The following is a 23,644-nucleotide window of genomic DNA, read 5'->3' as shown; positions in this document are numbered from 1 at the left end:
GGCAGGAGGGGGTGTTCCAAGGAGACTGGCAAGGAACCAGGATTCCTTGTTGGAGCAGCCTCTGGATATGGGGGCGGATTCCTTCTCTGGCCTCTTTGCTTATTGGGTATTGACGCACCCTTATCGGGAGGGCTCCGGCCTTAAGATCTATCACGACTGGGGGAATTCTCGTAGCCGTCCCTAGTCCCCGGTTTCAGCCCATGCCGTTGGAAATTCGATCAGCCACTTATCGGTATTGAGCCGAGCTCTAGGCTTAGGCTGCTGATGGAGCCGATATTCTTCCTCTAGCTCCAGGGCCAATATCATGGTGGTAGGTGCGGACCAGGATACTGTAGGCCGAGGTTGAGCAAAATCTATTTGAGCTTTCAGTTTGGTTAAAAGGTCTCGACCTAGCAACGGGTCGGGCATTCAGGAATCACTAGGAAGGAATGGGACACCCTTCCTTTCCCCAAGTCCACTGTCCGGGAAGTAGTCCATGAGTATTGTTTCTGCCCAGTGGCTCCAACAACCAGAGTCTTTTTAGTTTTTAATTTCCCCAAAGGTTGCTTCAGTACTGAATATTCAGCCCCAGTATCAATCAGAAAACTCATAGGGGTCCCTCAACAGTTAGGGTTACCCTAGGCTCGGGAGGGCCCGAGCCCCGTCCCGCTATTCTTCGTCCTCTCCTAAAGACAACACCTTGGGTGTGGCCCTTTTCTTGGGGCATTCCCTTGCCCAGTGTCCTCTCTCCTTACAATAGGCACATTGGTCCTTGTCCAAGGGTTGCCGTCTGCGTGAGCCTGGTCGTGGGGCGTTGCCCAGGTTCCCTGACTGTCTGTGATCTGGCCCTGTCGCTTTTATCACTGCGGCCAGTATTTTAGTTAGTTTTTTTTCTCGTCTCCTGTCTCTCCTGTCTTCCCTCTCCTCAGCCTCCCTTCTCTCTCTCTCTCGCTTTTCCTCTTCACTCTCCCTTTTATGATACACCTTTTCAGCCTCCTTTATTACGTCCCGCAGGTCGTAGTCCTGCAGCCCCTCTAGCCTTTGTAATCTCCTCTTTATATCTGGGGCTGACTGTCCAATAAAGGCCATAATGACAGAGGCCTTCTGCCCTTCCGAGGACGGATCAAAGGGTGTGTACCTGCGGTAAGCCTCCATCAATCGTTCTAGAAAAACGGAGGGGGGTTCAGTGGGTCCTTGCTGAATCTCTCTTACCTTAGCCAAATTGGTGGGCCGCCTTGCGGCTCCCCGGAGACCCGCCACTAGAGCCCGGCGGTAAGCGGACAGCGACCCCCTACCTTCAGCCGTGTTATAGTCCCAGTTGGGTCGGTTGTGCAGAAACCCTTCTTCCGCCTCAGCTATCGTTGCCGGCTGCCCGTTGGTGCCTCGGATATTCTTTCTTGCTTCCTGTGTGATTCTTTCTCTCTCCTCCGTGGTGAAGAGTGCCTGTAAGAGCTGTTGACAGTCATCCCAAGTGGGCTGATGGGAAAACATTAGGGACTCTATCAGGGCGGTTAATCCGGCGGGGTTTTCTGAAAAGGGGGGATGGTTATTTTTCCAGTTATACAGGTCTGAGGAAGAGAAAGGCCAGTACTGGAGGGGTGACAGCTGGTTGGGCCTCGCAGGAGCTCCATACTCTCTTAGCGGGAGCGCCACCGTGGTATCAGGCCCGTCCGGAGTGGCTCGCGGCGGCCGGGTTCCAGCGGAGGGACCCGAGCCAGTCGCCCTCCGTCCTGATTGCGATCCTGGAGCGGGGAGGGGTAAGGGGAGGCGAGAAAGGGGGCCATTTGGGAGGAGGCTCAATCTCAGGGTAGACCCGGGGCCGAAGGGGTCTCCGACTCCGCTGTTCGAGTTGATTTCGATTTTTGCCGTGTCTCCGCATCCTGCAGTGCCAGGACTCGGGGGCTTAGTTTTTCTGCTTTTACCCATGGCTTAACCCACGGGAGTGGGTTCTGCACCAGATCCTGCCACACTGTAATATATGGTCGTTGGTCAGGATGGGACCCCGATCTCTCCTGGAAAACAATAGCCCTCACCGCGAGGATAACAGTTAGATTAAACGTCCCCTCAGGGGGCCAACCCACATTGAGGGAGGGCCACTCAGAGGTGCAAAAAGTCTGCCAACGCCCTTTTTTTATTTCTACCGACAAATCGTGCGCTCTCGCTCTCACTTCAGTCCAGTGGTCTAAGGTCAAAGAGAGGGGGGTCGTCATAGTCTGTCCCATCCCGTCAAATGAGGTCCACGTAACCAACAAAAACAGAACAATGAACATCAAAAACACAGCAAGACAAAAACAACTTTGCCCGGTTGGTGTCTGTACAAGCCAACCGAAGGCAGTTTCAGACGCGAGGGGTTTTCGTGTCCTCCCTGGGAAAAAGAGTGCCGTTTCTTTTTCTACCTGAAAGGGGGTAGTCAGGCTTTCCTGACTCCCCTTGTCCCTTGGGGCGTCCCCCAGGGTTGCAGCCTGCAGTTCCCAGCACGTCTGCCACTGCAGCCGCTGGGCCCTCTCGGCCCGAAGCGGCGGCTGCCCAGATACCGAGACCAAAGCAATGCTTCTCGGCGCCGCACACACTCGCACACCCAGTCACTCAGGCTTACCTCCAAGGGGTCTTCGGAGTCTGGGGTGACCGCGCAGATCCCGGACGAGCCCCCAAATGTAGGATTCCAAAAAGGAAATCCAACTCCAGTCTCGGGAAGGCGCGGACCCACAGACACAGGAGACCGAGCTTGATGCAAATGCACGAGGTTTTATTAAGCGGAGCTCGGGTCGACACGTATCTCTCGCAGGAGACAGAGGGTCAACCCGAACCTTAAGGGCAAGCTCTTTTATAGGATTCGGAAGCATAAAGCGGGAAAAGGTTGGCGCGGTCTTACATGATTGGCTAATTTAAAACATTTAAACAGTTACATTTTATGGCGCGAATTGCTATGGCGCGAAGCAATTATCAGGTTACACACACGCGTCCCCATCTGGACCCCCTCCACCCCGACCCTCCCAAACTTATCCCTCTGGAGCACTCTCTTGTTCTCAATTTTCCCCGAACAGTTTAGGGCGAGTCTTCTATGAATAGAGTCAGTCAGGATCGATAAACTTTCCCCCTTATACCAGGAATCCTTAGGGTGTGGAGGTGCCTGTCTCTAAGGTATTAATTTTTAAATTTTTAATATAATTTACTTCCTTCAGTATATTAACAAGCAAGGCCTGTTTTTGCAGTCCCCAAACTGAAAGGAAGCAGACTCTAGTAATTTGAGAAATTGGTGTGGTAAAATCGAAAAGAAGGATACATGTTGTCTCTGAAGGTGTACAAACCCAGCAGGTGTTGGGCCTGTTTTCAGGTTCCAGGGGGCCTAAACAACAAAACTTGCTTGGTGGTCTCAGGAATTGTTTGCCTTTCATAGGACCACATAACCTTAACCAAAGAATCTAACTGATTTGGCAGGCCCTTGAATCTCATCAGGGGCAATAGCCCAGCCTATATTTTGTAAATAACCTGTGAGAACTTAAGATCTTGGGTCACCTGTTCTAAAGCAGGGTCACACAAAAAGACATCATTCATGCATATGCCCAAATGTGACATATTTAAGTGTTTCAGTCCTCATGGCAGAGGTTGTGTGACACGGCTGGGCTGAGGTACCCACAGGAGGCTGGGAGAATGTCAATTGAGTGACTTCATACATGAGGGAAAACTTGGTATCGATTAAAACAGGGTAATCAAATTGATGTCAGCAAAGTAGTCACCTGGAGTCCTTTGGATGTCCTTGACGACTTCAATAATATTTGGCAGGACAACCACATTTAAGTTACAATAGTCAACTGAGAGTCACCACTCAATTTTGTCTGCCTTTAAAACTGGCCATAGGGGGTTATTAAATGGAGAATTATTGTTTGAATTTTAACATTTCTAGCAAGGAGATCATTAATAATGGAACATTGTTCCTCTATAACTTGTCTCAGATGGCATTGGAACATATTAACAATTTTTCTGGTGGAAGCATTTCCACAGGCTCCCATTTTATGAGTCCCAACAACAATGCCAGCGATTTGATCTTATTCCAGGTGAGAACATGACAAGTGAAGGTTCCCGTGGGTTCTGACGGGAACACAAAAGTGACCTGTGAGAAAAAAACAGAGGCTGTGGACTGCCATCATCTTCTGGTCAGAACAAGAGAGCCAGTAAAGAACGGAGTGAGGGGGCATGCAGATGCCCTCAAATAAATTTGTTAATGGGAATGTTCCTGAAAAAGATAAATTTTAAGCCTGAAGTGACTGAATCACTGAATTAGCTGGTTAAAATTGAATTGGACTGATTCAGCTTTCCACTATGGAACAGAAACGGAGGCTCATGAAGGAGGGTCAGGAAGAAGAAGGAGCCGAGAGTGGTAGCCATGCATACAGTGTGGAAATGAAGATTGAAAACAGTTATGCAAAGAGTGAGGTCTAAATATTTGTAAATACGGTTTAACAATTAAATGCAAACACCAAAAAGCTTTAAAAGCAAAATAATTTTTGCTGGGAAACAAGCACGAATTATTCTCTTTTATATGGACGTCATCAGAATATACTTTCGTCTTCGGCTTTAGTAGATAAAGAGAAATCAAGTAGGTTCTGAAAGCAATCACTAATTTAAATAAAAACTCATAGCTGTTGTGTCTAGTCTCCTGTTATTTTGCATCCATTGAGCCTTTCCTCTTTTTATTCAAATAATTAATTTTTATAAGACTTCCAATTATTTCTTTCTCCCATCTGTCTTTTCTGGCTTTGTTTCCTTCTCCTTTCATAAATGATTTTCCCTTCTTAATTCCTTTAAGAGTGCTAAACCAAATTATTTTCATGTCATGCTCAGATGACTCCATTATTTTATTTATTCTTGTGTGATTTTTTTCCTATTTTGGGGGTCTATTGGTTCTTTTTCATGGTAGTAGATGTCCTTGTTTGCTTTGTTATTTTTGATTTGAGAAATAATCATGTTCCTGCATGTCTTTGGGTCTTGTGGTAACTCTCACGGTTCCAGGTCTTAGGTTAGGATTCAGTATAATTGTTGCCTTCCTTCTGAGTGTCAAGTTTCCTGACTTGGATTCCAAATAGAAGAATATTAATATAACTCTTTGGCCTTTTACTTGGAGCATCTTAGCTGAATCTCTGCAAGGGCTTCCATGATTTATCAACTCCTTTGCATTTTGAATTGCAATTCCCATGGACTTTTACTGGCAAGGATTATTTCTTACAGCTTTAATTCCACAGAATATAATGCAGAAATTATCACCAACCTAGGAACTTTGCCCACTTGGCTCAGTTATACAACTACAAGTCTGTTTTTGCAGTCTACCTTGGACATAGGTGCCATTCAGAGACCACGTTGTTTCAAGCTTGATCTCTGAATCTTCACATAGGCCCAGGGAATATCTGCTGTTTACTTTTGTGTTACTGCAAGCCATTATGGAATGAAATCATTACTTTAATGTGTAGGATATGAAATAATTTTGGCATCTCTAAATGCTGTGCAGGCAGGAAATGTCTAGCTTAGGAGAGCTGTCACAAAGCTGCAGAGATAAGCAGGCCGACTCACAGAGGTAGGTGGTCCCTTGAGGTCTATTCTACTTCCCTTATGAGGGAAATACCCCCTTGGACACCAGTTTCATGAAAACTACTCCACATGATCTCAGGTGATTAAGAGTGGCAACCTGATAACCTAGTTTACTAAGATGTATGTGATTACCAGAGAATGATCCCACCTCCTATTCCAGTTTACCTTCACAGACCTCAGAATTATCAGAAACATCGACATCTTGACTACATGAGTATCAGATCCTTTAACGGTTGTGTCATGAGACAGTCACAAAATCAGACTCTTAGCAGGTCCTAAAAACTTTTTTTAATTAATGGGAATAAACTATTAGAAGGAATAAAAATTGGGACCAGACATTTTTTATGTTTATTAATAGACTTTGTGTTTTAGAGTATTTTTGGATTTACAGAAAATTTCAAATGAAGTACGGAGAGTTCTCATCTGACCTCCTGTCTCCTCTCCCTCATTTTTCCTATTGTTAGAAACATGCCACTACTCAGAGATATGTGACAACTGATGAGCCAATATTGATATATCACTATCAATTAAGGTCAATGGTTTACATTAGGATTCCTCTGCATTGTACAGCTCTATGAATATTGAAAAATGCATATTGATGTGTATTCACCATTACTGTCTACATACAGAATAGATTCATCACCCTAAAAATCCTCTGTGCTCCATTTACCCATCCTTCCCTTTCTCTCTTCCTCCAAACCCCTGGCAACCTTGATCTTTCTGCTGTCTCCTAGTTTTTCTTTTTCCAGAATGTGATATAGTTGGAATCATACAGTATGTAGCCTTTTAAGACTGGCTTTTTTCACTTAGTAATATGCATTGAAGTTTCCTCCATATTTTTTCATGGCTTGATAGTTCGTTTCTTCTTATCACTGAATAAGGTTCTACTGAATGGATACAATTATGTATCCATATCCAAAGATCTTCCATACATAATTTGACAGGTATTAAAAGCTGTTATACAATTCTGTGTAAAGGCTTTTGCGTGGACACAACTTTTCAATTTCTTTGGGTAAATACCAGGGCGAACAATTGCTGGACCATATAGTTAAAGTATTTTTAGTTTTGTAGTAAACTGCCAAACTGTCTTCTAAAGGGGCTGTGCCATTTTGTATTCCCACCTGCAATGAAGGAGAATTCCTGTTATCTACATTCTCACTGGCATTTGGTGTTGTCACTGTTTTGGATTTTGGGCGATCTAATAGATGTGTAGTGGTATCTCTCTCTCTCTCTTTTTTTTTAATTTGCAATTCCATAATAACAAATGATGTTGAGCAAATTTTCATATTCTTATTTGCCATCTCTATATTTTCTTGGATGATGCGTCTGTACAGATCTTTGCTCATTTTCAAATTGGGTTGTTTGTTTTCTTAATATGGAGTATTATGTGTTCGTTGTATATTTAGATATTGATCCTACTACAGAGAATTTTATAGGTATTTTTTCATAGTCTGTGGTTTGTATTTTCATTCCCTTTACAGTGTCTTTCACAGAGCAGATTTTTTTTTTAATGAAGTCTAACAATTTTTTTCTTATATGTATTGGGTGTTTGAGGTTGTATGTAAAAAGTCACCACAATGCCCAAGATCACCTAGATTTTCACCTATGTTATCTTATAGAGTTTTATACTCTTGCATTTTATATTTAGGTCAATAATCTATTTCGAGTTAACTGTGGAGAAAGGTGTAAGATCTGAATCTAGATTTATTTTTTGCATGTGGATGTCTAGCTGTTCCAGCACCGTTTGCTGAAAAGACTTTTCTTTCCTCACTGCATTGCCTTCTCTCTTTTCTCAAAGATCAGTTAACTCTACTTCAGTGGGTCTATTTCTGGGCTCTGTATTTGGTTCCTTTGATCAGTTTCACCAATAACACACTGTCTTGATTGCTGAAACTTTCTAGTGAGCCTTGAAATTGAGTAATGTCAGTCCACTCAGTTCATTATTCTCCTGCTCCAAGTAAGTCACAATTCTCTGTATCCACCTGTCTGTCCAATTTTAAGGTCTGCAATTTGCCGTCACTTCAATTTTCTGATGTATATAAAGAGAGTTGTTTATTCTTAGTTTGTTTATCTTTTTTCTTTTTATGAGGGTGGAAGACTTGACTTCCGAGGTCTTTACCTTTGAGACTGGAAACTGGACGTCTAGCTTTTTCAAAATTATTAATATTTGGCCCTCCTTTGTGAACAGTTCTGAATTAGACAATATAGTTTCTTGAGCCATTGCGTCTTCTTATCTTTTTCCTGACTGAAGCAGACTAAGGAAGTTCGCTTGGCTACATTTGTCATATAAACTGATCTTCCAAGAATAGCAACCATTCAAGTTGAATTTTAATCAATTGAATAAAAAAAAAGTCCAGGGAGGAATGATAAAAAAAAGGGGTGCAATTTCAGCCCGTTGAAAGAATTCAATCCCAATGATTATGAACTAGGTCTTAACAACATAAGGTTTGCTATAGCGATACAAATGTGAACTAAAATCTGAGAACATATATGACCTCCTCTAATTCAAAGGATGTATCATTTTAGGAAAGACTGTGGGTGACACAGCTTTTCGGTTTGCTCCTAGCTGAAGAGTATGGCTTTAGAAAGCCCTGTGGTTATGACAGGTTAATGTGCTCATGAGAGGAAGCAATAGATGCAGGTACAGGTGTTAGAATGTATACCCAGGTCCAGAACAACTGTCAGTCTCAAAGCTCTTTGATTGTCCCTGTTTGGTCCATGACAGTGCCTTATTTTTCCAAAGTGACCTGATAAAAATTCATTTCTCTATGATCACATGACCAAATTTGTACCACTAAAATTATAGAAAATGAAGGTATATTTTTTTATAAATGATGTTCCTAAAAGTTAAATGATGTTGTGCTATTTTGTGTGTATATATTTTCAAAGGGTGTTTGAAAATTTGAGAGAATATGAATTACTGAATGCATTTGCCATACTAATATTGGCTTCACAGAAAATATTTAATCAGTTAGGAATATTTTGTGTTTTGCATTTGTGAGTGTACCTTGCTTTGTGTTTGAAACATATAAAAGGATCAACTATACTAAAGTAATATCTCTTTTTAACTTCAGAAAATTTGATAGACCTGGAGTTAACATTCAGGGTGATTTGATCAGTCAGTTGTTTCTTTGAATTCCTGTCCAACTACAACCCAACTAGGTCATTACTGTTTCCTGGGCACATGTGGCAGTCTAGTCCTGACTCTCAGCTCTGGCCCTTTGGTAAAATGCTGTGGAAAGTTTTTTTTTTTTTTTTTTAATGTGCAGGAGAGAAATAGCAAAGATTCATTTTCCAAAGTTTCCCAAACAGATATGAGCTCAACTTCCTCCTCCTAAACCATCTGTATGTCTGAGTCCTAATTATCCTTCCAGGCTACTTCCCCTCCCACCTCCTGGGCCAGCCCTGGCATATGAGTACTTCATTCCGGGATTTCCTGGAGCTTTGATGGAAAGGAGTGTTTGCACTGCTGGTCATCCTTGTGATAGGTGCCTCTCCTTGCTGACAAATGCAGTGTGTGTTCTTGTTCCTCGAAGGGTTGAAGTAACACTGACTGATAAATACCTGATAACTAGTACATCCCTAGAGTCTGAAAACTTTACCCACCCCACTACAGAAATGTCTATAAAATTGGTGTTATTGTATCCCCTCCCACCGTCACTACCCCAAACTCTATGCAAATCAGTGTTTGGCTCTCATGAGTCAGAAAGAAAGAAAATATACAAAACAGACTGGAGTATGTAAGAGACTTATAGGGGAAAAAATCTTTAATTTTTACCAAAAGTGACAAAAATGGAGTGCCTTTCCTCCTGAGCTGTGGACTTAAGTCTAGCTGAGTACGAGTTCCTAACCAGCATGGATAGAACCCATGCTGACTTGTCTGATCATCAACATCTGAGACATTTCCCACCTCATTATCCACATGTGGAGCTTCTGGTAGAAGTCAGGACAAAGGTATCCTTGTTAATATTCATCAGAAAATGGATACTCAGGGTGGTCAGCAGCACTAAAATGAGAAAGAACAATGCACATATGTGTTCAATGACTCTGTTTCTAGAGTGGTAGAAAAGTGATTTCTATGGAGCTGTCATTAGGGTAAAGTTGAACATTTTATTTCCTGACTGAGTGTGAAGTCTGCCTTTGTTTCTTTCACAACCATGAATTTATGACAATCAAAAAGTAGTAACAACAATTAAATTATCAAAATTGTGTTCTCTGCCCAGAACTTAATGCACATAAGATGCAGAGTCAAATATTCAAATATGTTCCTCTCCCTAGGTACATCTGTCTATAAAGCAACAAGAGACCCTGTCCTTTCTTATGTCAAATCCTCAGAGGAAGAAGAGACTGATTCTGCCTTGTTTTGAGCTGGACAAATCCAGCCACATGCTTGGCACTAATAAGTACTTTAGGGTGATACAGGTTACTGAAGGCAATTTCACTTCCATTTTCTAAATTTATTATTTATACACTAATTGCCTACCACATACACCATATCCAGTTAGATCCTGGAATGGAAAGAATGTCATATAAAAATTGAGTCCCATGTCCAAGGAGCTTACTGTACAGCAGGGAGATCTCTATTCAGTTTAACCTAAAATATAAAGTGATAGAAAATGCTTGGCTATTATTAAAATATGTAACTAACTGTACTAATTACTGATTGATTGCCACTCTTTCTATCTCTCTCCATTATTTTCCTGTCTTATTCTTCCATTGTCTCTATATTAATAAATATATTAGCAAGGATAAAAATATATTTAGCAACTTTTGAGTATTCACAATTTGCCATTACACTAATCACTTTCCATACATTATAATATGTATTACTATTATTAATTTAAATTTTCACAGGCATATGGAATGGGCATTCCTCCATTTTCCTCATTTATAATGAAGATCTTTTCTCAAAAGTCCATAACCTTAGAGCATGAAGGACTAATAAAGATCCTTTGGTGGCTATAAATTCTCTCCACAATTGTGTTTTTGCCTCTACTTTCTTCCTTTGGTTTAAATCTCTCTTCTTGAAAACTTCATCCCTTGTATTAGGATCTCCATGTTTCAGAAAATCTCAACCAAGAATTCCTATGGACCCCACAAGGGAGCCTTTCTGGAGGGAAATGCACTGTTTGGGTCACGAAAAAACATGCAATGAAAGGGAAGGGAGAGATCTGGAAGAACATAAACTTGGCACCATCTCATGAAGATCCCATATTGAGTGATGGGCGTTTCTGACATGGGCCACAAGCTTGATGAGGAAGCCCTTAACTGACAATGAATTGAGAAGTTGGGAGAAGAAGATGATAAACAGTTTTGGAAACATTGATTTAGGGTACAATGGTGATATCCACAATGTATGTCCACTGGATTGTTGTAGAAATGGGAGGTGTATGTGGAGGACGTAGATTCAGTAATGATTTTGAGATTCTTGGAAAGTTACATGGATCGATGAGGGCAGGACATACGTGTGTCGGTCCAAGCTGACCCCTGTCTTCTCACCCTGTTGTTGTGCCAGTGAGGAAAACTCGGGACTAATTCTGGGACAAGATTCCAGAAATTTCCTGTCTCATCCCAGACTCAAACTGGCTTGTGTCTTCCTGGTATGGATGTAAATTTTAACAGTCATAATCCAGTCATTATCAGAAAATAAATGGAGTCGAACATATTTAATAAAGTCACTTACATGTGAAAAGGAAGATATCGAAGATTTCGGTTTAGGCCGTCTAGGACTTTCATGTCCTCTGAAATTAACTAGAATTCAAAAACCTATCACAGAAGAAGAAAGATTTTTATGATTTCTACATTGCATGATTGCCAATCTGGAAAGTCCAAGCAAATCAGACTGAATGATGCAGAGACAACATTCAAAATGTCTTAAGATTTTTCAAAGTTTTTAAAGACATCAGGCAAAATAGTCCAGTGATAATAAATATCAGGCAAAATAAATAGAAATCCATCCCTGGATATAATATATTGGAACTTCAAAGACTACAGACAATAGGAGAACTTTTAAAAAGCTGAAGGAAGTAACTGACATTATTCAAAGAGATAGGGTCACATACTTAGAAGATCCAGAAGAATCTAGAGATAAATTATAAAATATTACAGACAATTTAGTAATTTTGATGAATACAGGTGGATTTCTATATGCCATCAATGAACAGTGAGAATGCAAAAATAATTTTTTCAAGATAATTTAAACCAATAATTTTCCAAGTACTAATTATGTCATGTTCAAAGCACATAGTAACTGCCTTGAAGAGGATGTCACTGTCTAAATCTGGAACACTTTAAGTATCAAATAGAATGTCAGTAATGGATAACATGTTGAACAAAATAAATCCATCAATCCATACTAATAATCCAAGATAGTGGAAGATAGGTAAGTTACCTAGATAGATGATGGACAAATAGGTAGGTAGGTAGATGGATAGATAGATAGATAGATAGATAGATAGATAGATAATGATACATAGATAGATAGATAGAATGTCAACAATTTCACAATTGATAAATCCAAGTAAGGTATTTAGTGTGTCATTATTTAAACTTTTCTGTACAATTGAAAAATTTGACAGGAGAAAGGAAAAATTATCAAAATTATATCAAATATACCAGTTATCTATGAATAAATCTAACAAAAGGATTATGTAAATACTTTTGTGGAGAAAGCTACAAAATTTATTAAAAATATATAAAGAACACCTATCTAAATAAATACTCATAGCATAATTATGAATTGGAAGTCCAATATTGTAAGGAAGCCAGTTTTCTCCAAATTGATCTACGGTTTCAATGCAATATGTGCCAAAGACTTACACACTTCCTTTACATGGACGTTGAGAAGTGATATTATATTTTAGATAAAAGAACAACCAGTCAAGAATAGTCAAGACATTCTTAAAGAAGAAAAAGGAATGGAGAACAAATTTTACCATTTTGAAAAGCAAGACTTATTTTCCACTCTAATTAGACGGTGGAGAGAAGTAACTAGTTGAATAGAAGACAGAGGCCAAAAATGGACTGAGGAACATTTGATATATGACAGAAATGACGGTGACAATCTTTGGGAATAAATGAACATTGGAATTTCCATTTAAAAGTATACATAATTGGGTCTATTTTCACATCATATTAAAAATCAATTTTTTGATTTTTTGAATGAATAAAAAGACAAAAACTCTTTTGCAAGATTGTTTACCCCTTGAATCTGGCCTGGCCTGTAACTTGCACTGGACAAGACAATTTGCCAGAAGTAGTGGTGAGTTTGTTCTGAGCCTAGACATGAAAAGGCTTTGCAAGTATCCACTCAATGCCTTGGGATTCTGCCACTGTGATGAAGAAGAAGCTAGTTGGCTATAGTCTCTCCCACTGTACGAAAAATTATATGAAACAGAGCTTACACACCTCTGACAGCAGCCAAGTCAACCGCCTAAAGCAGAGCTGCCTGGTTTCTCTGTATTTAATAGCACATATGTGAGTGAGCCCAGCCAAAAAGAGAACTGCTTAGTTGAGCCCAGGCTAATTGTCAAACCATGGAATCATGCGCTAAATAAATGGCTTCTGTAGGAAACCTCTAAACTGGGGATAGCTTGTTGCGCAGCAATAGCTAATAATGTAATAATGGTCTCTCTATACATAAATAAATAAATGAGTTAATAAAAATGGACAGACTTCAATAGACACATCACAAAGTGAAAACTCAAGGAGAATATGTATATGAAATGAAACTGTATTAGTATTCAAGGAAATGGAAACTGAAACCACAGAGATTTGGAGACTGGAGATCATCGCTACTGTCTGATGTTTAGGTGCCCCCAAAATGTGTTTATGTGTCCTATGTTGGACACTAACCCTCACTCTGATGGTTTTAGAAAGTAGGGACTTTGAATGGTGATGAGGTCATGATGGTCAAGCCCTCTTGAATGGGATTAATGCCCTCATAAAAGAGACTTGAAAGAGATCCCTTGCCCCTTCTACTATGATAGAAAACAGGGAGAAGTCTATGACCCAGAAGAGAGCCATCACACACCATCCTGGAACCCTGATCTCAGATTTCTAGTCTCTATAACTGAGAAATAAACTTCTGGTTCTCATAACAAACACAGTCTGTTATACTTTCTTATAGAATCTCAAACAGACTAAGAAAATCACATAATCCAATTCCCTCATTTTAGAATGAAGAAAATGAGATGTCACTTGCTCAGGGCTACAGAGAACATTGTAGACTTAATGCAGGAACTATAATCTCTGTTTTGTGCCCAATCTTAATTCCAGCCAGCCACACTGCCTCTCTTCTTACCACAATAGGAGAAAACTGGTGGGAATATACATAAGTCATACATGCATGGGAAACAACAGGTAACTCCTCTGCATGTAAAGATGTCTTGAGAGCCTTACAAAGAACACACGTGAAGGATATTCTTTAGGAGCCCTATGCCCACAGTCTCCCTTATCACCTGCATGTTCTCCTTCATCTGCTTCTCATTGTCACACTTGGCGAGGACCACCACCCCACGCTGCAGCTGGTAGCGAAGGGCAATCAGTGCTGGAGTTCGCTCATACTTTTTTGCCATGGCACAAAGAACTGGATCATCCAAGAGAACTGGGGAGTTCTGGTCTACCCTGCAAGGAAATGCAGAAATGCTGAAGACCTGAGACAGAGTATTCAGTTTGTTAGGAGACTGCTAAAGTAGGTCTACTCTAGACCAGTGCTTCTCAAAAGGTAGTCCCTGGACTAAAAGCATCGGTATCATCTGGGAACTTATTAAGAAGGCAAATTTCATGGTTTCACCCAAGACTACCTGATTCAATACTCAAGTGTGGCACCTAGCAATCTCTGTTTAAAAATCCCTCCAGGTCATTTTTATGCATGTATGATTTGAGACTAATTCTTCCAAACTCATGGATTTTTTCTCTTTTACTTTTCAGTGGCTGTTTTCCTTCTCTGATCATAGCCCCAAAGAAAGGAGAGATGTATGAAAAGAGCAAGAGAATAAAAAAAATGAGGTATTTTTTCTTTAAAATTTTATAAGATATTGGTAAAAATTGAGTAGTCCCCAAAAGAGAACTATTCATTCTATCATTACTTATAGTGTGCGATATTTCTATAAAAGTTTACAAAAATGTTTCAGATTGTAATTTTTTTCTATCATGATAAACCTGGGAGTTACCTAATATTACCCTGATTTTAGACATAATGTAAGTGAGGCATAGAAAGTCAATTACTAGAAATGTGTTAATAAATATTTAAATCATGACTTAAGTTTATATCTTTGACTCAATTTTTGGATTATATATAGATTTTAATGCAGGGATTTGTTATTGATTAATCTACAACCAGACACATATAATGTAAAAGCATTGGCTGGGTGATGAGATTATAAAGGAGAAGGATTTTTTCTGTCCCTACCCTTTCTCCCCAAGCCAATTTAGAGTTAATTCCAGAAAACTGAGAACGATATTATTAAAAATATTTCATCAAAAATAGTATTTTAGGTAAACTCCCTGTTATCTTCATTACCATTGTTTTGGACGTTGGGTTCCCAAAGCACCATAAGCAACCAGGACGATATCTTTTGACTTGCAGAAATCCAACAGTTTGCTCTGGTTGAGATAAGGATGACATTCCACCTGTAGAATGCCAAGAGAGAAAAGTGTCAGATTAAATGAAATGGCAATATGAATATGGAACAGAAAGGTTAAAAGGAAAAAAAAGTGGAATAAAAAATCTGTGTAATATTAAATCTAAACTGGAAATATCAACAGCAAGTAATGATTTTTTAAAAAATTAAATGTTACACCTTTGTTCCCTAAAAGGGTAAAAAAAGAAAGAAAAATGACATTCCTGAGAACAAGCGACTCTACAAATCAGATCTTGGTTACACAATACCATTGTACACTGCAAGGAGACATGGCTAGTTCCACATCTGGGACAGGAGAAAAAGGGTTGGGCCTTGGACATCAAAATGTGCCAGAAAGTAAGAAATTACACAAAGACTCACGAAAGTATGTCTAAAGGATAAAAGAATCAAATTTGATGGGGTTCCCACTGGTGACATTGGGTATATTTGAGCATTAAAGGGAATAATGACTAAAAGCAGTTATAACACAGAATCAATAAAAATCCACAAGTTCATCGTGATGAGAGAGAGAGAGACAGTTATTACAGTAACTGCTTTTTCAGAATTTTGATAACTAAAGGGAAGAAATTAAGCTTTTACCCTGCCTTGTAGGAATAATTGTATTTTATCCTGAGTTGTTGAGGGAATTTTCTGTTTACAATAAATGTCAGGTAAAAAAAAATGAGACAGTGTTTCAAATTAAAAATAATTATTTACAAATCCCATTGACATTAGTGATTCAGGGATAAATTGTTGATGGCTACTCAACCATTATGTGAACTTGGGGACAATGTGACTTCACCTGATGACAATTATCACCTAACAGATTGTTAGGTAATTTCAAAGGGGAAAATACACATTTACAAAGAAAAGACCTGGTTACCACTAGCTGAACCATGAGAAAAAAACTAACATCTCCCATAGTGGGACAACTTGTCCTGACAGGCTTCCTACTGGAGAGTGATTTGAGGGACACAGCATGCAAAGGATATTTTCTTGCCAAAAATGTTTAACCTTGATATAGTAAGGCATTCAGATCTAACATCTAATTTACAGAAACTGGGAATAGAGAAATAAGTTAATTAACATTACAAGATAACCATTGGGTAAATCCAGAATATTAAACAAAAACCTGTCTGGATGTCATGGCAAAAAAAGTGTTGAGTGACTATTCTTGGTCAAGAAAGCTTAAGACACACAACTGAAAGTAATATGTGGAGTACAGTCAGCTCCTGCTTAGAAAAGATGATCTATAAAAGACATTGGGAAAACCACACCGAGGATTGAATATGGGTTGGATACTAGACCACAAGCTTTCTGAGGTGTGTAAGGATAAATTGTATTATCTACAGCTTACTTGGAAGATGGTCAACAATGTATTACATATATGCATGCTGATATACATACACATACATATATTTGTCAATGTGGCAAAATGTGAAAAATTTTGAAGACAGGAGGGAAAACATGGATGTTCTCTCTCATAGTCTTCTCTTAATGTATGAAAATTTTCATAATAATAATTGAGAGTAAAACTAAAACTAGAATCACATGAATATTTTAACATTTATCATTGGAAATAAATAGTGCTAGAACACTATATGCCTGATTCTTGAATGTTATAAGCCACATTTTCCAATCAAAGATGCTTACTCCTTGACTCCAAATTATATCTTGAGGACATTATGGTAAATGAAATAAGACATTCACAGAAGGACAAGTACTAGATGATACTAGTTATATGAGGAATCTAAAATAGTCAAACTCATAGAATCAGAGAGCAGAATGGTGGTTGCCAGGGGATGGGAGGAGGGAGAAATCAGGAGTTGCTAATTGTGGTCATGAAGTCTCAATTCTGCAAAATGAATCAGTTCTAGAGATCTGCTGTACAACATTGTCCCCATAGTTAACAATTGTATTGTATATTTAAAAATCTGTTAAGAGGGTAGATCTCACACCATAATAAAATAAAAACAGAACAACAAAAAAAAAATAAGAGCACAGAATCAGACACAGAACAATGTGTCTTAAGAGTTTATTGAAGTGTAGAAATCAAGAAGAAACAGACTAAGGCTGAGTAAATCAGCAGGTCTGCTAAATGATCCTGAGTGTTGATTTTTCCCACTATTATTATCACCATAAAACATCCCTCTAGCCTGGATGACTTTCAATACTCCAGTTCATTTTTCTTGTATCTATGCTTCCTATTTAAAGACCCCTGAAAGCAGAGACACCAAGACAAGGATTCAGGTATCCAAAATATATACAAAGCCCTGACACCTACCTCATCTTATTTTCACTCCTTTCTTATTTACTAACCATTCCATGTTTTCAAGACCTTCCTTTGTGTATACAATTCCTTTCAAGTCACTTTCACCCAGCCCATGTCAGGACACCCTTTAGAGCTCAGAGAAATGTCACCTTCCTTCAAATGTCTGGTAAGAATTCCAGGCCTCTGTAACCTCCTTTACTTTCCCTAAATTTTTATGCACAACTCAGTACTAAGGTCTAACCACTTTTTTCATTAAGACTTTACAAAACAAAATTACAATTAAGGGTTCTATTCACATCCATGCAGACAGAGGCTCTGCTCTCTAGGATCTTCTGTTCCATAAAGTTAAGATGAATGGGAGAGGAGGCCAAATAGACATCTGACAGTAGTTCAAGAATAAGGAGATGAAGAACAGAAAGGAGAGGAGGCCAAGGAGGCTCACCTGGTTGCAGACGGGCTTGTACTTGAGCCCTGGCTTGTTCAGGATCTTCTCCAGCTGCCTGCGGTTAAAGTTGGACACCCCAATGGACTTGGTCAGTCCTGCATCCTTACACTTCTCCATGGCCTGGGGGGGAAGGGGTGGTGAAGAATCATTTGTGCAGTTGGCTATAGATCAAGTATAAGTGCAAGAAAAATCTGTTAAAATGAATAACTGTCAAGAAATGACCATGAAGCCAATTGACATGATAATCAAGAAGAGAAAAAGTAGTAAGTTAAACAGGGGAAGAATGTCTTGACAGGAAGAATAAGAATTACTGTTTTCTCCTTAGAAAAATGGGAGAGAGCATTACACATTGAAGGAAAGAGATGCCTATCATCTTGGTCCAGTATTTTTCTCCTCGGTTCCTCTCTATAAACATTTCAGTAATGTTTTCCTCCACACCACTAGAGCATACCCGTTCTTTGAAATTTTATGAATTGCTGAATCTGAAGGTGCATAGCCCATTCTCACAGGTGGAAGAAATGAACCAAAACCCCTTCTTCTGTCTTTATCCTCTGTGGTCTCACCTTCAGGCACTCACCTCCCACGTGGCACAGAGATCCACTGTGTCAAATGTTGCTTTTCCATGTTCATCTTGTGAAAGAAGTTCCTCCCCTGGCTGGAAGAGAGGCAGCCATTTTAGTGATATCACAGAATAATTTCTCCACGTTTAGTCAGGCTGCTGGGGAATTCTAGGGCCAAGACATTAAACCATCATGAGTTAGGCAGTGTAACATTCTAGATAATAATATTTGCAAAATGATTTGCGTAAGGATTTGTACAGTGTGTCTTGAGGAGACAAGCTTTCTCTAATCTCTAACAGTCATAAGTTTTTATAAATACCATTTTCCTAGGTCCTAAGGGGGTCCAATAGTGACTTATGTTACCCTTGTCTTCCCTCTATATTTTCATCTTGCAAAAGACCTCCCTTGCACTGAGAACGACAGTCAGTGACATGGACTTATATCCAGAAATGCTATTACAATCTTGAGCCAACCTGGACAATCACAATTCTTTATCCCTTTAAACATTAGCTGGTCCAAGGGCAGGCACATGAACCAAACAGGGTGTGTCAAGTTTCTCTTCCTGGTTAATATACTTTCCCAAGGCAATATTTGCCACCAATAGAAAATGTTGCAACAAAGATAAAGCGAACCATTAGTAATGCAAAGTTAAGGGACAGGGAAAAGGAGATATTTCTGAAGACTATTCCAAATCCTTAAATCTATCTATTGCTTGGACTTCCCATTTACATAGTCCAATAAACTCTTTTACATAGGATAGCTTGAGTAGCTTTCTATAACTCAAAATCAAGAATTCTACATAACACAATCATTAATAGCTAAGTGCAGTCTGCAAAATTCCATTGTGAAGATAGCCAATGGTGTAGGAAAGGTTTTGCAAGTCCCTATGAAGGCTGCTATTTTTGGACCCACCCAGAGGAAGCACCATCATATCTGCTTTCAACTTGAAATGGTGAGATAGGAGCTCAATTCATTATGTGCAAGTGTAAGGCAGTTTCATTGCTCATCACAGCTGTGTGAAACTTTGTGTTTGTGACATTCCCAAGAGACTCAAGAATTATAGTCAGGACCGCATGTTGAACATGCCTCTTTTCATTTCCTCAAGTTTTTGAGACAGAAGTTTTGAGATGGTTGAATTCTTCTGTTGGCGGTGTGAGAAGGAAATTAAGGATTGAAAAAAGTACATAAAAAGATAATCTGGAAATATTATTTTGGGGATTATTCTCTAGTGTAATAATCCCTACATACTTTTAAGGAAAATCTTAATTCAGGCATCCGTGAAAGTTGATGGACATTCTCACACCAGACATGAAATAGGTGTGACCACACAAACTGCTAACCTTCAGAGCTGTTGGATAATGAATAATGTAGAGATCGACATAGTCCAGTTGAAGATTTTTCAGAGACTGTTCCAAGGCTGGTCGGACCAATTCTGGTTGAAGGAATGTTACCGAAAGCTGCAGAGGTTAAAGAATGGAAGTTGTGTTTGATTAATACTTCAGTCAGTTCTGTTGCTCTTATTTTACGTAGGAAGTAGACATCTTTCTACTGGTAGGAAACTGATGACCACAGAGGAAAAATACTTTTTTCCTTCTTGGGTCCTCTTTTAATCTGACTTACACATAGAAATGCTATTATTTGTTTGGATTTATCATTGGTGCATCTACTAACAGTGGAAGGAAATGACTCAAGAGATAAAACGTGTTATCAAATAATAACTATGCCCATCATCTGAATTCTGTTTGATGGAGCTTACAAAGCAGTTAACAAACAAGCCTAATTCTATCAAACAGTCAATCCTTTGGGGTATAAGTAGTATTCTCTTTGTTTAGATAACTGTAGGGAAAAAGTGCTTCGAACATATTAATATTTGCTGGACACAAGGCACTATTGCTATACCTTGTTTAATACACATAGTGCCTCTTATATTGCTCTTTCTTACTGATGGAGGTGAGAAGTGAGATTCAAAAGGTTAAGAAATTTCAATAAGTCACCAAGATGATAAGAAAAACAATAATATGATCACAGTTCTGCCTCATTCAGTAGTCCATGCAAAATCACACTGATATAGTGTGAGGCTCAGAAAACTAAATTGACTTCATTTTAACATCATAAAATTTGAACAAGGCATTGATGAGAAAGTCATCATCATTTTTTGACACTAGGTTTAATTCATAAATATGTGTGAAAAAAGTTTTACCAATAAGAACAATTCACCATACAACTACAGGTCCCACCATATAATTTTCAACTCCACACAATCATGTTCCCACATGCGCTCACACACACACACACCACATACACAGCACCTTTGAATTGCAGAATATGTCTTCTCTCTTCACAGTACCATCTTCAATTTTACTTCGAATAGCGAGACCAACTTCCTTTTCATTACCGTATGCATGAGCACAATCGATATGGCGGAACCCAGCATCTATACCTAATTTAGTGTCCTCCAAAGCTTTGCTCTTAGGAACCTAGATGATCAATAAAAGGTAGTAGTTGGATATCCACATGATTGAGAGAGAGCTAAGGCATAACTTTGACTTCCCCAATAATAATTTTTCCTCATGCGTGAGGTTAGTTCTGTATGTGTGATGAGGAACCCATGGCACTTTGCCTTGGTCTCTCCTGGTAAGTAACAAAAGTGGGGCATTTCAGGGACCCCTTCAATCCTGGGCAATCACTGTTTCATCACTAACATCGAAGGTCCCAAGACCATCCCCAGTTTCACTGATTTGCTGAAAGAACTCTCAGGATTCAACAGAGAGTTGTAGACATGGATATGATTTATATTGTGAGAGGTTCCTAAGCAAAATCAACAAAGGGAAAAGGTACATGGAAGGAAATCTAAAGAAACAAGGTGATAGGTCCTCAGAATCCTCTACCAGTGTAGTCACACAGATCATGCTAAATAACTTATATATTCAAGTTGTACAATATTGTCTTTTCATATACATATACATTGTGAAATGATTTCCACAATGAAACTAATTAAAGTATCTATCACATCACATAGATATCTTTTTTTTGTGTGTCGTGAGAATGCTGAAGATCTACTCTCTTAGCAAATCTCAAGGGTATAATACGTTATTTTAACTGTAGTCAATAGGCTGTACATTATTTCTCCAGAACTTATTCATCTTATACCTGACAGTTTGTATCCTTTGACCAACATCTCCCCATTTTTTCCCATTGCCCGCTTCTCCAGTCCCTGGTCACAACTACTCTACTCTCTGCTTCTATGTGTTTGAGTTTTTTAGATTCTGTATATAAGTAGGATCATGCAGTATTTGTATTTCTGGGTCTATCTTATTTAACTTAGCAAAATGTCCTCCAGGTTAATCCATGTGGCTGCAAATTTCAGGATTTCCTTCTGTTTTAAGGCTAAATAATATTCCAATTCTTTTTAAGTTTATCAATAAGTAGTTCAATGATGTTGCTGGGAGCTGGATATTTGGTCTAACTGCCCTCTGCTGGTCATGCTCTTTCCTTAGTGTATGGGCATCCAGGGGGTTATGGAAGCTGAATCGTCAGTGGTATCCATGACCTTTCCCTCCCCTTTATCCCACTTTGCACCACAAAGTAAACAAGTCCTGTCATCTCTCTCCAAAATGTCTCTGAATATTTCCTTCCATTTTATAGATGACAAAGTGAGACTCAAATTTATGTGGTGGTCCCTTATCATACAACTAGTCTAAAGATAAATCTGACAGACAAAATTCTGGCTTCCTCTCTAGTGACTTTTACTCTTTGCTCCCTCATACTTCCAAAGTCCAACCTATTTGCATCACTCAAAAATATACTAACAAAGACTGAGAATTGAAACTTTTCCCTGGAAGACTGTAGCTTATTCTCTCAAATGATATTATATTTTCCATTTGGGATAAATTCCCAAGCAATAGAAGAAGTACAAGGGAAACCACAGGTGGAGTATATATTGCTTGGCATCCAGCAGACTACCCCACAGCAGAACAGCAATTGTCTCCCACCATTTGTTCATTTGTCATTCACCTCATTTCCAGGACCTTTTACCACAAATATTTCTCTGGATCATGTCTTCTTGGTGGCAGGAAAAAATTTTTGAATGCAAAAAATATAACAAGAAACTACTCCCTTGTAATCATCTGCAAAGCAAGACAACTGATAGTCAATGTTCTTGACTGCTAAGTTTCATCTCTTTTGCCACCATGGGAAATAGATGTAAACTGTAGGAAAACCCACAATAATCTGTAGGTGACTGCTCGGTGAGACCCTGATACAGAGTGAATACTGCTTACTTTGTCTCTTTGTATAAGGAATTGTTCTAGCCTGGTTAAAAGAATCAAGTGAGCCTCCAAGATTCACACAGGAACTCTATGTCTTGACAACCCAAGTTGGTCTCCACTCATGCTATGTCTATTTTCTTTTGAATACTCTAACCCATGACCGCTACTCTTACCTCTTCAAGTGCATAGGTGCCAAATCCCAATACAGGAATGAAGTGACCATCATTTAGTTCCATATGCCAGACTTTGGGATCCATTGCCTGTTGCTTCTCTCTCTAAGCGGACTCTGATTTATTCTTCTATCTTCACAGGTTACGTGGTAATAACAGCAGGGTAATGCCCAGGTCCACAGTCCAGCTGTTATCAAACAGACTGTAGGAGGAACAAGGTTAAAGTAGTAAGTCATGGAGTGAGAAGAGAATTAAAATCAGTTTAATTGTTGGTTTGGTTTTATCAAAGAGGAATCTTAATAAACTATTATATATTGATAAAGAAATCATTAGTTTCTTGCACAGTAAATTTTTCATTCATGATCCACGTTCATTAGTAAATTGTTTCAAGAGATTTTCTGAGCAACTATTGACCATATGTTAGACTAGAAACATCCAGATATTAATCTGTTTTTCTGTTTTTTCCATGATGAAGCCCCTTTTCATCGTACATCATTTGAAACAATAAACTATCTTACACCATACACACCCACAAATACACACATACTTACACACAAAGATAAAATTTAGAAGAATGATTAATGTATGTTTTTCAAAATTTGATCCTAAATAAAGAATTAAAATTTCAAATTCAAACAAAATAGAAAATTTGCCTTTATATGTTTATAATCAGCAAAATTAATTTTGTTTCTTTTTTCTTGCTTTGTAAAAAGAATATCTCACCCTAAAAGGGTGCAATGCTGA

At 39.0% G+C, this 23,644-nt stretch overlaps 1 pseudogene; it reads right to left on the bottom strand.

The window, feature by feature from the left end:
* Window positions 1–9,525: 9,525 nt before the first annotated feature.
* Window positions 9,526–22,987, bottom strand: LOC101409050 (aldo-keto reductase family 1 member C23-like protein; annotated as a pseudogene).
* Window positions 22,988–23,644: the final 657 nt, after the last annotated feature.

The sequence above is a fragment of the Ceratotherium simum genome, chromosome 32 (assembly GCF_057802395.1).
Source record: "Ceratotherium simum simum isolate JZ-2026a chromosome 32, ASM5780239v1, whole genome shotgun sequence".
Taxonomy (NCBI): domain Eukaryota; kingdom Metazoa; phylum Chordata; class Mammalia; order Perissodactyla; family Rhinocerotidae; genus Ceratotherium; species Ceratotherium simum.
This window is presented reverse-complemented; position numbering and strand designations above follow the sequence as displayed.